This window comes from Lissotriton vulgaris, chromosome 11, assembly GCF_964263255.1.
Source record: "Lissotriton vulgaris chromosome 11, aLisVul1.2, whole genome shotgun sequence".
NCBI classification, from domain to species: domain Eukaryota; kingdom Metazoa; phylum Chordata; class Amphibia; order Caudata; family Salamandridae; genus Lissotriton; species Lissotriton vulgaris.
Genome location: NC_141699.1, coordinates 3,722,969 through 3,739,749, shown reverse-complemented (window position 1 = coordinate 3,739,749; position 16,781 = coordinate 3,722,969). Strand labels below are relative to the sequence as shown.

At 47.3% G+C, this 16,781-nt stretch overlaps 1 protein-coding gene across 2 annotated transcripts in view; it reads left to right on the top strand.

Moving 5' to 3' along the window:
• The window catches only part of LOC147678869 (catechol O-methyltransferase-like), a 93,553-nt gene that overhangs the window by 17,057 nt on the left and 59,715 nt on the right, over window positions 1-16,781 (top strand). Inside the window, exon 1 of one of the 2 annotated variants that reach the window (XM_086942627.1) lies at window positions 15,976-16,047. The exons of the other annotated variant lie outside the window; for it this stretch is intronic. The gene's annotated coding sequence lies outside the window, so the exon portion shown is untranslated. Of the gene's footprint in view, window positions 1-15,975; window positions 16,048-16,781 lie in introns of those variants that run through there. 2 annotated transcript variants of the gene reach the window in all.

The following is a 16,781-nucleotide window of genomic DNA, read 5'->3' as shown; positions in this document are numbered from 1 at the left end:
CTTCTCGTCGGAGGAGAGCCAGGCTTGTCGTTCGGGGAGAGCCAGGCTTGTCGTCTGGGGAGAGCCAGGCTTGTCGTCTGGGGAGAGCCAGGCTTGTCGTCTGGGGAGAGCCAGGCTTGTCGTCTGGGGAGAGCCAGGCTTGTCGTCTGGGGAGAGCCAGGCTTGTCGTCGGGGGAGAGCCAGGCTTGTCGTCTGGGGAGAGCCAGGCTTGTCGTCGGGGGAGAGCCAGGCTTCTCGTCGGGGAAAGAGCCAGGCTTCTCGTCGGAGAGCCAGGCTTCTCGTCAGAGGAGAGCCATGCTTCTCGTCAGAGGAGAGCCATGCTTCTCCTCGGAGGAGAGCCAGGCTTCTCGTCGGGGGAGAGGAAGGCTTCTCGTCAGAGAGCAAGGCTTCTCGTCAGAGGAGAGCCAGGCTTCTCGTCGGAGGAGAGCCAGGCTTCTCGTCGGAGGAGAGCCCTGCTTCTCATCGGAGGAGAGCCAGGCTTCTCGTCGGAGGAGAGCCAGGCTTCTCGTCGGGGGAGAGCCAGGCTTCTGGTTGGAGGAGAGCCAGGCTTCTCGTCGAAGGAGAGCCAGGCTTCTTGCTGGAGGGGAGCCAGGCTTCTCGCTGGAGGAGAGCCAGGCTTGTCGTCGGGGGAGAGCCAGGCTTGTCGTCGGGGGAGAGCCAGGCTTGTCGTCGGGGGAGAGCCAGGCTTGTCGTCGGGGGAGAGCCAGGCTTGTCGTCGGGGGAGAGCCAGGCTTGTCGTCGGGGGAGAGCCAGGCTTGTCGTCGGGGGAGAGCCAGGCTTCTCGTCGGGGGAGAACCAGGCTTCTCGTCGGGGGAGAGCCAGGCTTCTCGCCGGAGAGCCAGATTCTCATCTGAGAACCAGGCTTCTTGTCGTAGAGCCAGCCTTCTCCTCGGAGAGCCAGGCTCCTCGTCGGGGGAGAGCCAGGCTTCTCGTCGGAGAGCCAGGCTTCTCGTCAGAGCCAGGCTTCTTGTCAGAGAGCCAGGCTTTGGGAGGAGTCTGGTGTACAGATCTGCAGGCAGTGGCACGCAGCAGGCACGTCTAGATGCCAGGGAAAGGCAGAATAGACTTCATGTGTTGAAGCAGGGAAAGGAGCCAATAACTGGGTAGCACACTGAGTCCTCACCAAGAGTGGATAGGGTTAGGAGCTAGAACCACCCAGGGAGACAAGGAAACCGAAACACAGTGCCCCTCTGCACATTATTCTCACATGTAATCTGTCTGCAGTTCTCACTAGAAGGGGTCAAGAGAAGTGATTCTGTATCCGAACCCTAGAGAATAAATATGAATAACTGCACCCACGCCCGACAATTCAACAAAAGGAGAAAAAGTAATGCACTCAAAAGACTGAGCAACACGTAGCACAGGCGTGGCAACGCCAGTCGGGCTGGCCTTGGCAAGCGTGCAATATTTTTTTTTTTTTTTTTTGAAACCCTTTATTGAAAAATCAAGGCACACCGCTATTTAGCCTTACATCCCGGAGGCTAGGCAGCATTATTAAAAAAAGGATGTTCAGTGCACACAGTACATGTTATAAAATCGTATCAGGTTTAGTTTTATGTTATAATAATGACAAACCTATGAAATAATGAATCTAAAGAAACACCAAAACCAGTGTGAAATGGCAAGGAATAAGTACATAAATGCGACAATACCCAACGCAGGAGAGGGCAGGGCCTTATGCCCACAGGGTGCACCTGAACAGTACAAAATGGACGACTATGGGGGGAAAGAGAACCAGGATGGCAATGTAATGATGAGCCGGTTGGAAATAAGGGCTAGGGGGAAAGTCGTATATCCGATGGGGCAGTGTCAGGAGGTAGACAGATATCACCCCTGTATTCATTCCAAGCCCCCCAGATCATACTCCACTTCTTGCCCCGGGCCACGTACACCGTTTTCTCGCGAACCATATACCAATCCATGTTGGTCTTCCACAGTTCCGCAGAGGGAGGCGACGGGGCGCCCCACTTCTGAGCGATGTCACGTTTCGCCACCATGTTTCCCAGGGTGACCCATTGGGTTTGCGCGTTATTGTAATCCGTGGGGCCCCACACATTCAGCAAGCAACGCCGGGCCTCCACCGGCAAATCCACACCAGTCACCTCACGCATCACCGCATGGACACGCCTCCAGTAAGAGGCTATGGCGTGGCACTCCCAGATAATGTGCATGAATGTGGCCAGTTCACCACATTCGCGCCTACAGAGACCATCCACCGAGTGCCCCATATGAATCAACCAGGGGCCGGTCACATACACTCTATGAAGAATTTTCAATTGGACCAGGCGTAATCTAGCTGGGATTGCCACTTCCTTGGGAGAAGACACCGCATACTGCCAATCTTCATCATCCAGTTCGACTCCATCACGCACCCACTAGTCCCTCACACTCAGTAGAAGGTCCGTTCGGACGTTGATCAATTTTTTGTAGACCAATGAAATGGCGCTGTCCGGCATATGACCATCCAACACCCTGTCTTCTAGCGTGGATGACTCAGGGACTCTCTCACCTGCCGGCAGCACTGCCATAAGGGCGTGTCGTAGTTGGGCATATCTAAAGAATTCCGTCGTTCCCAGCTGAAACTCCGCTTGTAAAGCGGCGAAAGACTTTATCTCGCCTTTAGCCATCATGTCGTCTACCCTAGAGATGCCAATAAGGTCCCACCGATCAAACCCCTTTGTGTGCCTCAATTTGCCCAATAGGTCTGAGTCGTAAAGCGGGGTGGCCAACGTAAGCCTTCCCTTCCAACCCTGTGCCTTTGTGACAGCTCTCCATATGTGCACAGCTGTCCTAGTGGGGCCCGTCATTCCTCCATCCAGAGATCTCGAATACAGCGCCCTGTAGTATTTCCCGCCATCAAGGAGCCACCGATCCATGGCGTATCCCGGACTATCAGCCGGTCCGTAGAAACCGTGGTTAAGGGCGGCCAATTGGGAGACCCAGTAGTACCGTCGGATGTCCGGCAGAGCGATGCCACCATTGTACCACGGAAGCGTCAGTTTGGTTATAGCAATCCGTGGTCTACCTTCCCAGAGGAGGGTCCGCTGCAAACCTTCGACCTCTCTAAAATACCCAGAGGGGACTGGGTCCTGAGTATTCTGGAGCGCATACAAGAATCTGGGCATATTGTGTCCAGGCATCGGTTGAAATATAAATGCCCAGGTATTTAAACCCCTGCCTCGCGATCTGTATGGCGCAGCCCCTGGGAAGACGCGGAATCTCACCACTCAATACATAAAGGTGAGATTTTGACCAGTTAATAACCAGGCCCGAGTATCTGCCAAAGATATGCAGCACGTCACAAGCCACAATCAGGGATCTACAAGGAGAGGTGAGGTAGAACAAAATGTCGTCCGCATATAAGGACACGCGGTCTTCGAAACCAGACGACCACCGTATTCCATTGATATCAGGGTGCGCCTGTAACCAAGCAGCAAGGGGTTCAAGCGCCAATGCAAATAACAGAGGTGACAGGGGGCAACCCTGCCTGGTGCCTCTTCGAAGGGCAAAAGATGCGGACACTCGGCCATTGACCGTAACATTGGCCAGTGGGTTAGCGTATAGGAGCTTGACCCATCTAATAAATTCAGGGCCAAACCCAAACTTAGCCAGCACCGCCCACAGGTAATTCCATTCAAGGGAATCAAAAGCCATCGTCGCGTCCAGAGACGCCAAGATGGTCGGCTCCCGGAGTGTACTGACCCTTGCCATGACCGCATGGAGCCTCCTAAGATTAAGGGCAGTGTTGCGATGAGGAATAAAGCCCGATTGGTCCGGATGGACCAGATCGCTAATCGCACCCACCAACCGATTGGCCAATAGTTTAGCCAGGATCTTAGGCTCGGCATTCAACAAAGAGATTGGGCGATACGACCGACAGAGGTCTCTGGGCTTCCCTTCCTTGTGAATGACCACTATGGTGGCCAATCTTTGGTCCGGGGGGAGCTCACCTATCTCCCGCGCCTCAAGGAAAATGTTCCGCCGGGGCGAAGCAATGGTGCCGGCCTTTATTTTATAAAGCTCCACCGGGAGGCCATTAGGGCCGGGAGCCTTGCCAGACCTTAAAGAGCGTATCGCAAGCGCGACCTCGTCCGCCGTTATACCTCTATCCATGTCGTCACGTTCGGTGCCCGACAGACACGGAAGGTCAACCTCTTCAAGGAGGGCGGCAGAGTCCGCCTCAGACATGACGGAAGCCGAGGTATACACGGACTCAAAATAATCGGCGAAGACCGTGACTATAGCGCTGGGGCCGGTGACGGCTAGTCCGTCCTCCCCAAGCACCTCGGGAACCACCTGGGAGGCCTTCTCCTTCTTGTCAAGCCAAGCAATAAGCTTGCCTGCCTTTGCCTTGTCCCCGACATCGTAAATCCTCCCTTGCTGTTCTCTGCCCATTGCCTTGGCAGCGTCAGTAGCAGTGGCCCGGTACTCCGACTGCTTAAGTGAGAGAGCGTGGAGCAGGGCAGGTGTCGGACCAGTCTCCAATTGGGAATCAAGGGCCGCAATCTCTGATTCCAGCCGCACCACATCCTCGTCTCTACGTCTGCGCACCTCGGCTATTAAGGAGAAAGCTTCTCCTCTCAGGACAGTCTTAAAGGCCTCCCATAGGGACATGGCCGACGCTACTGAGCCCGTATTTTCAGAAAAATACAGCTCAATGGCTTTAGCCAGGAGGTCACGAGTCTTAGGGTTGCGGAAGTACCACGGATTGACTGGCGCTACTCTCGAGGCCACTACGATGTCAAAGGACACCCAGACCGGGGAATGGTCTGAAATGCCTCTGGACATCAAACGGCCCTCAGAGACGGCCGACGCGTGGGCAGCCAATGCCAGAACATAGTCAATCCTGGAGAGGCTACCGTGCGCTCCCGAGTGGAAGGAATACTGGCGCTGAACGGGATGAAGTAGCCTCCAGCAATCTATAAGCCCCATGGTATCCAGGAAGTCAGTATCAGGATTGGCTGTAGCTCAAGAATAAAAATATAGCCACTAACCTTTACCAAACGCCAAGCGGAGACGATGGGTGATGTAAGTCCCCTAATCCCCAGAAACACCTCCAACCTCCAACAAAGGGCAAATAACTACCTCTGCGTGAATTCGTGCCCCCAGGGAAGAAGGGAAAAAGGATAAAATAATAAAGCAGCTGTGGTCTCGGTGTATCACTTGTAGTCCTGGCCAACCTTCAGCGAAGACCCCAAAGTTGTGCACACTACAGTAGGATGACAAAGAATGGGTATAAGTAATGCGAAGGAAAATACCTGGACTCTTATTATTTCTATTTCTCCTCTCACTACTCACCCATAGCTCACAAACTGTCTCTTGAATAATGTTCTCTTGCTCTATATATTTTTTAAATCAGGAACAGAATACTTTCACAGCTGAATCCAACTTTAGACATGTACTCCTCGGATAAGTCAAAAACATGAGCAGTCATTTATCTGCATAATAGGCTAGCAGCATTCCTTTCTTCATGAATGGTATTCCTTCATACCACACTAAACAGTTTACGGTTTTGCGGAAGCCTTTCTCAATTCACAATTTTCTTCTTTCCGGAATAGAAGTTTAGTTAACTAAACAAACAAAGTCTGCCACGGTACTAATTGCCTTGCAATTCTGTATCTATTTTTTGCCACTAAGGAAAGCGTTACTACAGAAGGCGTCTTTAGCTCAGACGCGCCTCGAATAAACACTTTCACTATTTTCTCGCATGCCCTTTAAAAACGCGTCTCCTGCGTTCAAAGCACAGCGGCTGCTTGAAACAGTTTTCAGTCGCAAGACTAATTAAAAAATGACTGCTTCTTCGTGAAGCTTCCTCCGACTCGAATACCTGGCAATATAAACAAGTTCTGCGAAGTCCTCCAGGAAACACAGTTCAACAAGGTGACATTCAATGGAACACAGCTTTTCTTCCTTCTTCAAGCTGAACTCCGGCGGGGAGCACCATCCGCCATTCCAAAACCTCGAGGGAAAATTGACAAGCACTCTCCTGGTCTCTGGGCGGCCCTTAAGTGTGCACCGCCTTCATATTTCGCCGGTATCAAGCCTAGGGATGCTGGGACATGTAGTTTTGTGCGCTTTTTTCCCAATATTGCGTTTTTCACTGAATAACAGTGATGATGATTCTTACAGCGCCAGGAAATCGCTACAGAACCCCCTCTCGAGGACTGCCGACCTGGCAGTCAACCTGGTTTGCCCGGATGCATAGCATGAATGCGGTCCACCAACTCAGGACAATGCAAGTTACCCACAGGTTCACATGTCCTTTCCTCAGGCCCATATCCCTTCCATTCCACCAAATACTGAACTCTACCCCTCAACATACGGGAGTCAAGGATAGACTGAACCTCATATTCTTCTTCACCATCAACTTCAATTGGAAGAGGGTTCTCCTGTAGTCTCATACCAGGAAGACGGGGTTGGAGAAGAGAAACATGAAACACAGGATGAATCTGCCAAGACGCCGGTAGGGAAAGCTTCATTGCCACAGGGTTAATGACCTCCACTATATTGTAGGGACCCACATATTTAGGTTTTAATTTGGACACCCCTTTGATATGGAGATTTTTTGTGGAGAGCCAAACCTTATCCCCCACCCTGTAGGTTGGTTCCTCTGTTCTGTGCCTATCAGCAAAATGTTTCTGAGATGTTTGTGCGGCAGCCAAACTACGCTTAGCTGCAATCAGTACAGCCCTTAGATGTGCGTGATGTTCATGTATGCTAGGCACAGGGGAACGAACAGGCATATCAAAGGGTAGTGATTTGGGATGGTAACCATGTAAACAGAAAAAAGGGGAGCAACCTAATGTGGAATGTTGGGCATTATTGTAGGCGAATTCAGCCATCCATATCAACGTAGTCCACTCCAATCCGTTTTGCTGAGTGAAACACCTAAGGTACTGTTCCAGCGTCTGGTTTAGACGTTCCGTTTTACCATCTGTCTGAGGGTGGTAGCTAGTGGACAGACGGGCATCAATATCCAAGGTCTTACAAAGAGCCCTCCAGAACCGAGACGTGAACTGGGACCCCCGATCCGTAATCAGCACACAAGGAATACCATGAGCTCTCACTATGTGTTGAAGGAAGACTGCCGCTAGTTCTACTGAAGTCAGTAAGCCAATCAAAGGAATGAAATGCCCCATTTTTGTCAAATGGTCAACCACAACGAGGATCACTGTTTTTCCATCACAGGGTGGCATTTCAACTATAAAGTCCATGGACAATGTGTGCCAAGGTTGAGGAGGGATAGATAATGGTCGGAGGAGTCCAACAGGTTTTATGTGGAGAGATTTTCCTTGCACACAAATAGCACAATTCTTATTGTACAGCCGAACATCATCACGGAGTTGAGGCCACCAAAAGGAACGCTCCATACTGGCAATAGTTTTATAGATTCCGAGATGGCCACCCAAGGGGGAATCATGGATCCAAGCCATTACTTGTTGCCGAAGAGTATCAGTCAGTACGTAAATGGCAGTGTGATGATATGCAAGGTTATCCTTTTCTGAACGATGTTCTGGATCCTCCTGTACCCATTCAAGGACATCCATCTCTGCCACAGAAACTCGTACGTCTTCCAGAAATTTATGTGACGATAACAAGGCCACCGACATTGAAGGTTCCTCCACTTCAGTTAGTATTAAGAGAGGTTCTAAGTCTTTGATCTCTCTCTGTTCTCCTGTTTCACCTATACGGGAGAGAGCATCCGCCTTCCCATTTTGGGGTCCTGGTTTGTACTTAATTACAAAGTCAAAATCGGAAAAAAACAGGGTCCACCTTAATTGCCGGGGAGTAAGGGCCTTGGCTGTTTTCAAATACCGCAAATTCCTGTGGTCAGTATATATTTCGACGGTGTGCACAGCTCCCAAGAGGTAGTGACGCCATTCCTCACAAGCTCTCTTTATGGCCAATAGTTCTTTGTCGGAAACGGAATAGTTGGTCTCACAAGGAGTGAGTTTCTTTGAGAAAAAGGCAACCGGATGTAATTGACCTGACACAGGATGGCGTTGTGACAAAACCCCTCCAACTGCATATTGAGATGCATCGGTTTCCAGTACAAAGGGGATCTGAGAATCAGGATGACGGAGTATAGGTGCCTGTGTGAAGCGTTCTTTAAGATGCCTGAACGATTTGTCTGCCTCCGCACTCCAGACAAAAGGAACGTTCTTTCGCAAAAGACGAGAGATAGGATGTATGATCTTTGAAAAATCCTTAATAAATCTTCGGTAATAATTGGAAAAACCGAGGAAGCTCTGTACCGCTTTGACATTCTGGGGGGTACACCACTCGGTTATGGCTTCAACTTTACTGTTATCCATCTGGAAGCCTTGGGCGTTAATCACATAGCCAAGAAATTACACCTCCTGTGCATGAAATAAGCACTTCTCTAGTTTTGCATATAGCGTATATTGCTGCAATCTTCCAAGCACGGTTTTGACATGTGTTATATGCTCTGCCAGAGTTGATGAATATACCAAAATGTCGTCGATATATACGACACAGAAGGTTTCCAAACATCCCCGCAGCACCTCGTCCATAAAATACTGAAAGGCGGCAGGGGCATTGCATAGCCCAAATGGCATCACCCGATACTCGAACAGCCCAAACTTTGTCCGAAACGCCGTTTTCCACTCATCCCCTCTTTTTACCCGTACCAGATGGTAGGCTCCACGAAGGTCAAGCTTGGTAAAATATCGGGCTCCTTTCAGTTGATCCATGAGCACTGGGATTAAGGGGAGAGGATACCGGTTCTTTATGGTTACACGATTGATGGCTCTATAATCGATGCAGGGTCTCAATTCTGCGCAATCCTTCTTCGGAATGAAGAACATGGGCGAGGAAGCTGGAGAGGTCGAATGTCGAATAAAACCTGTGGAAAAGTTTTCCTCAATATAGTTCTTCAAATACTCCGTTTCCTTTTCAGTCAGAGCATAGACCCTGCTGCACGGAATATCAGCCCCAGGCTCCAGTTCTATCCGGCAGTCGTATACCCGATGCGGAGGCAAATGGGTAGCTTTTTGTTTATCAAACACAGGAGCAAATTCACTGTACTCTGCAGGAAGGATGGTGGCACAACAATACCGCTTCAGAGAACAGGAGGAAGCCAGACATACAGAAGGATTGATACCAGTGGAGCTGGTACGAAACGAGTCTTGAATGCAATGCTCTTTGCAATATTCCGAGGACAATGTAATGGTGCGAGCTGCCCAGCTGACCTGAGGATCATGAAGTGTCAACCAAGGCATGCCCAAGATAAGTCGGAACTGAGGGGCATCAATAACATCAAACTGGATATATTCTTGATGGTTTACACTGGTCTGCATTAACATAGAACAAGTATGATATGACACTGGACCTGAAGACAAAACTGTTCCATCCACCGCCTTGACCAACTCAGGCTTTTCCTTCTTTATGCAAACGATCCCGATCTTCATTGCATATTCTTGGTCGATGTAATTACCGGTTGCCCCTGAATCCAACAGGGCATCAATATTCAAGGAATCGTGAGAAGTGATCCAAAGCTTGACCTTCAGGTTCATATGGGTCACAGCTGGATGCAAGGTGCTAGCAAGTACTGGTGAGATCGTTGGAGAGTGGGAACCCAAGGCAGAGATCTCTTCCTGATTTGGGTTCGTCAGTTTTCCGCCGGCTCACGTGCTTGAATACTGGCTTGGACACGGGGAACAAAAGATTTTCCAGGTATTGCATTACGGGCTCTACAATCCTTAATAAAGTTTCCATTTTTCCGCAATACATGCACTGTTTCAGTCTCCGTCTTTTGTCTCTTTCTTCTTGTGAAAGGGGATCCCGAATTCCTCCTATCTGCATAGGTTCAATGCCTTCAGGTACCTTAGGATGATCCTCAACAGGGCTCCTGACTCGAGGGAAAAAATATTGACCATCCCCTCTATTTCTGCCCCCTTTTCGTTCTAAGAGACGATGATCCAACTGAACTGTTAGATCTATCAATTCTTCGCAGGTATTAAGAGTTGGACCACTTGAGACAGAACATCCTTCAGTTCTCCCCTCAATCCTTGATAGAACAAGGAAATCCTTTTTGCAGTAGGCCATTCGGTTTCTACCACTAACCTATTAAAGGTGGTAATATAGGAAAGAAGATCTTGTGTTCCCTGCTTCAATGTAATCAACTCCCTGTCTAATGTCAACATGTGGGATTTCCTATCAAAAAGTTTTCGAAGCTCCAAACAGAAATTTGGAAAACTACGCAACACTAGATTGTTTCTTTCTAGTAAGGGTATCGTCCAACTTGCAGCGTTCCCTCCCATATAGGACATCATAAAGGCAGTCTTGGCAGAGTCATCATGGAATACCCCGGGTTTGCATAAGTAATGTAACCTACACTGATTCAGGAAGGTTTCGAATTTACGTGAATCCCCAAAAAACGGTTCAGGAGGAGCCAAGGGTATCCCGATATTTTGAATTATATGTACCGTCTGAGCAGGGTCAGTGGGAGGGGATGTTACTGGTGGCGTTACAATAAATTCACCCCCTTCTGCACCTAGCGGAGCAGGGTACGTTGCGGATACTGGAGGAGGCAACGTAGCAGGCTTTATATAGGGAGCCCCCCCAGTGCTTACTCTAGAAAGTCCTGCTACCTCCCTCCGGAGAATGCCTACTTCTTTATACAAGGCTTGATTCTCTGATCTGGAAGCATTCACCTCTAGCTGTAAGGCCGCTAAGCTTTCCACCACAGAGGTCAACACGGTCTCAATCTCCATCGTCCAGGCCGGCTATGTATACTTGGGCTTGTCAATCTATCAGGATTGGCTGTAGCTCAAGAATACAAATATAGCCACTAACCTTTACCAAACGCCAAGCGGAGACGATGGGTGATGTAAGTCCCCTAATCCCCAGAAACACGACCTCCAACAAAGGGCAAATAACTACCTCTGCGTGAATTCGTGCCCCCAGGGAAGAAGGGAAAAAGGATAAAATAATAAAGCAGCTGTGGTCTCGGTGTATCACTTGTAGTCCTGGCCAACCTTCAGCGAAGACCCCAAAGTTGTGCACACTACAGTAGGATGACAAAGAATGGGTATAAGTAATGCGAAGGAAAATACCTGGACTCTTATTATTTCTATTTCTCCTCTCACTACTCACCCATAGCTCACAAACTGTCTCTTGAATAATGTTCTCTTGCTCTATATATTTTTTAAATCAGGAACAGAATACTTTCACAGCTGAATCCAACTTTAGACATGTACTCCTCGGATAAGTCAAAAACATGAGCAGTCATTTATCTGCATAATAGGCTAGCAGCATTCCTTTCTTCATGTGTGGTATTCCTTCATACCACACTAAACAGTTTACGGTTTTGCGGAAGCCTTTCTCAATTCACAATTTTCTTCTTTCCGGAATAGAAGTTTAGTTAACTAAACAAACAAAGTCTGCCACGGTACTAATTGCCTTGCAATTCTGTATCTATTTTTTGCCACTAAGGAAAGCGTTACTACAGAAGGCGTCTTTAGCTCAGACGCGCCTCGAATAAACACTTTCACTATTTTCTCGCATGCCCTTTAAAAACGCGTCTCCTGCGTTCAAAGCACAGCGGCTGCTTGAAACAGTTTTCAGTCGCAAGACTAATTAAAAAATGACTGCTTCTTCATAAAGCTTCCTCCGACTCGAATACCTGGCAATATAAACAAGTTCTACGAAGTCCTCCAGGAAACACAGTTCAACAAGGTGACATTCAATGGAACACGGCTTTTCTTCCTTCTTCAAGCTGAACTCCGGCGGGGAGCACCATCCACCATTCCAAAACCTCGAGGGAAAATTGACAAGCACTCTCCTGGTCTCTGGGCGGCCCTTAAGTGTGCACCGCCTTCATTTTTTGCCGGTGTTAAGCCTAGGGATGCTGGGACATGTAGTTTTGTGCGCTTTTTCCCCAATATTGCGTTTTTCACTGAATAACAGTGATGATGATTCTTACAGCGCCAGGAAATCGCTACAGTCAGGAAGCTAGGACTGCGCATTTCGAACATCTCTGGATGGATGACGGTCTAAAGTCCCAGATCCAACTGCATTGAAGTCCCCACCAACTATAAGCAATCCTTCGGGCAAACCCAAAATGGCGCCCCCAAGATCTTGAAACGTAGTCGTTTGGAGCGTGCAATATTTGAATGTTTTTTCCAAACACAGAAACAAACAATTGGAAATATGAAAATAAATGAGTGGCCCAGCAGGCTAGGCTCACTGGCCCTGCCACTGAAATGCAATTCTTTTCTCCTTTTCGGGTGGCTGTGCACATGTGATCAGGAAAATGCTGTCACTCAGAGTGCAAGAAAGCCAATGGATGAAATAAACTGATCCATTTCCTCATGCTGTCCTCTGTGGTGGGCAAAGCAAAATGCGTAGGACACTTGATTTGACTACTTATAAAATGAAAGAGGGCGGAAATCTTTATGCACCAGCATCACTAAAGCATGTGATAAACTAACACATCTTCTTGCCCTGAAGAAGTTTTGCACATAAAAAATGGAATGAAAGGCGTTGGCTGTTTGTTGTAGTGCTGAATAAACAAGAACAACACTTTTTTGGGGAGTGTCAGAGGCAATATTTTGAGACCAGCCTGGATACCTTGCCCCAATTAACAATACTCCTATACCTATAGTAAACAAGGGTCTACACAACTCTTCCAAAGATTGCAAGATCTGCAGAGAAAACACACCATTGAGACGCTTGCTGCAAAGGGAACAAGTTTCTGGAAAAATATTAACTAATTTACTGGATTCCCATCACTCACCAAGATGGTGACATGCTTCATCATCTGTAAGCATGGGCGAATTTTGCGAATTCGCAATCCGCGGATTTGCGAATTCGCAATCTGCAAAATTCACGAATTCGTGTGAATTTGCGGATTTTTTTATTTTTGGGAGTTTGCGTGTGTTCGCGGGGCACTTTGCGTGTTCGCGGGTGTTCGCGAGGCGCTTTGCATTTTCGCGGGGTTTTTTGTTTGCCTGGTTAGCCACTGCCACCCTCTCGTTTTTTATGCCCATCTGCCCTCTGTACCACTTGTTTCTGTGCCCTTCTGCCCCACTCATTTTTTGTCCCCTTCTGCCCTCTGTCCCACTTTTGTGCCCTTCCGCCCTCAGCCCCACTTAGAATGGTGCCGGCAAGCTGCCAGCGCCATTCTAAAATAGCTAGCAATAGCTTCAACAGGAAGTACTAATCGATAAAGTAAAGCAGGTGCTCGAGTTGAAGGTAAAATTAAGTTACACAATCATTAATCACCCCAAGTTTGGGGTGATTAATGATTGTGTAACTGAATTTGAGCAGCACCTGCTTTACTTTATCTATTAGAGCTTCCTGTTGAAGCTGACTTTTGTAACTATTTTAGAATGGCTCTGGCAGCTTGCCAGCGCCATTCTAAAAGAGTTACAAAAGTCAGCTTGAACTTTTGACCCAATCCGTTCCGCTCGCGGATTTTGCGGGAAATTCGTGAATCTCGCGGATTGCAAATTTACCGAAAATCCGCAAAATCTGCGAGCGGAATGGATTTTCCGCCCATGCTTAATCATCTGGGTCTACTCTTTTCAGTCACACTTGTGGCCCTAAGGGCTACAACCCCATCATAGTGAATGGGAGCCGAGGATGTTTTAATATGACTCCTATCAGATGAAAGTAATGGAGTGTGTAGGAACTGAGTGCAGTGCATAGGTGAAAAGTGAAGAATTAAAATTGAATTATGAGAAACCCTATATTTATTATTGTCTCTCAAAATTACAATTAAAAACAGTGCAAAAAAAGACAGTTTTACCTATTAGCTGTCTTGAAAAAAGATATACAAAGTGGTCAACATGTTTCAGCACAGTCAGATAACGTTTTGTCAAGTGCCTTCGTCAGGACCCACCTAATGTTTGCTACTGCAAAAAAAGTGAAACCAAGTTAAAAAGTGAAAAACAGTTGGATTAACCAATAATACAATATAAATGGTTGGCAACGATACAACCAAATCACCTCTTTGAAGGTATGTACAATCCTTCCTTCGCAATCACCGAATATTTCAGGGTGTCTAGAAATTGCAAGGAAGCAGCCTCACCTCACCTGGCAACTGCTCAGGAGAAAAGGAGGCCCCGCTCTCTCCATCGGTACCTCAGGGCGGTCAGCTGAGCCGTCAGGGAGGCGATTTGTATGTATCGTTGCCAACCATTTATATTTATTATTGGTTAATATAACTGTTTTTCACTTTTTAACTTTGTTACGTTTGTAGCTGGCTGCCAGGAAGAGAGTGTATCCGGAGGGTGGTAGACAAGGCAACTGTCCAGGCGTATATGGGAATCTGTACGAATGCCAGTATTGAACCTTATTTAACTTGAGTTAATAGGTAATCGCTATTAAAGTAATACTACTCCATTCATTCCTATAGGGCTTAAATGTCCATAGGTGCAAATGGTTTTGCATTAGCTAATTTGCGATTATCTAATTGGTAATCGCAAATTAGGTAAATCAAATTTAAGGGTACCCGGGGGCCTAAGGCCTGAAGCACCCAAAAGAAAATAATTGTGGACATGTATAGTGCACATATGCCCTAGGGGCAACTACATGACACTTAGAAAAATGCTTTTTTCAAAATTTGCCCATGGTTACCATTGACTTGGAATCCATAGTAATAGCATTATCCTAAATGCACAGTTTGCATTTAGAAAACGCGTGGTACATCTGCTAAGGGAATCGCTAATGTTGCGATTCCCTATTTTTAGTCCCAATTTTATGTATTTGCAATTTTTGTGATTACCTAAAACTGTGATTGCAAAACCTTTCATACATTTTCAAAGGCTATTTTGCCGTCGCAAACTAACGGTTTTTCCATTTGCACTTTTTCAGAATGCAATTTTATTTCATACATGTGGCCCTATATGTTACCTCTTTTAAAAGAGGCGACTATTCAATATCGCAGCTTTTATTCATTTGCAATAATTCCCTACTGTGAAGATCTGCTCTTAACTGAAGTTTATATCCAACACGGTATAAAACAGAGGGCTTCTACTATTATGTAAAAAGTGATTGATGCGTGTCTATTCTTATTTGTCTTTATGGCTTTTTATGTTCTTTCTGACTATTTAATGTTTGTTTAACGTTTTTTAAGATGATGTTGCCTATCCTATGAGGAATATATATTAAATGATGTATGTAGAAGTGTACGTTTATACTTTTATGGTCTAGCTAGATCGAATAAAGTTATTTTGACTAACTACATTTTGGGGTGCCCTAATGTCCCCAGAACAAACTCTGTTTTAAAAGTACCACAGCACGACCGCGACTAATCTGTAGTGATTCTTTCACACCCTGGTTTTGGTGGCTCAGTGAGCTAAAGTAAGCAGTGGAGAGGTCTGTGTTTGGCCTCAGGTCACAGATTCAGAACTGGTGTAATCCACTCAGTGTTTCATCATTCGGAGGTTGATCAAATGCGTGCTATAGGGTTGAATAACAGAGATTTCCCTTCAGAATGACCTATTTACAAGCATTGGCGTGGGGTGATGACAATTATTCCATACTGGTGTATTGGCATTATTAAACGGGTTTATTCATCGCCGAGTTGCCTTTAGACCTCTTTTCTGGCTCCTGAATCATTTTTTGGAAGTGTGTTTTAAACTACAGCACTAGGCCCTATTTCTTTACTTTGTAAAGGCCATTGCCTCGGGGTAGGTGCATCAGAAGGCTGCCAGTCACCGTGACACCGCGTTTTCAGCGCCCTGCTACCAGCCATGGCTGCAGGTGTGTTCATCCAGTTGTTGCAAGTGGAGTGAACCGAGACTACACTTCCCAGGATGCAGTGGTGAAACCCTCGGACTGACACCAGGCGGGTGTGTGACATGGGACTCTCTGGGGAGCCTGGGCAGGGTTGGTTTGTGGGGAGGGAGGGGGCTTTCTTATCGATCACGTCCTGGGACAACCCGGCTCCGGTGGCGTACGTCGTGGCGATGACGCAATGACGCACTCTCTGTCCGTCACCGGATAAATACTGCTGGCACCGGGACTGTGCCACCAAACCAGCTCAGAGCCGAGACTGGCATCGCACGCCTCCGTTCTGTGAGTACCACCTTTGAACCTTAATTTGTAATTTTACGTCGCAGATGAGGGAGGTTTTTTTTAGCGGAGGCTGCAGAGCGAGGAATAAATTATTCAGAGTTAGGAGCTCAGATATTCTTTCATGTCACTTCCCCTCAGTGTTGCAGATAAATATCCTGGGGCATACAAGCCACTTGCGCCACTTTTGCGTCACTTATCCCATGTTAATAGAGATGCAAACGTGGCGCAAATGGGCTTGTAAATCTGACCCCTTGGACAGTTTATTCAAGGCCGTCAGGGAAATAGTGTTAGGACTTCGTGTTCTTGTCTGTATTTGCCCTCCGGCTTCCTTGTTTTCTCTTCTTTGTCTGGGTTTCGTTTCTGCTTCTTTTTGTTTTCTCTTCTTTTACTCTTTCTTTCGCTCCCGCTGTCTCTTTTATTATTCTCTGATGTCTGCGCCGGGCTCGTTTCCCTTTTCATTCTTCTCTCCCTCTGTATTTCTCCTTTCCTCTCTGCCTTTGTCCTCGTTTCACCCTCCTCTACATCTGAATCTAACTTTGCTCTCTCGTTTTCTTCTGTCGCGTTATTTCTCTCTCTCTCTCTCTCCTTTTCTCGTTCTCCCTCTCTGCCTGTTCTTGATACATATGTTTGATTGTATTTGGCATTAAGCGCTGCACTCCCGTGGCATATTCAAGGCGCTTTTCCACGGTGTACTTGTGTGAAGCGCATCTTCTCTGCATCTTTGGTGATTAGTT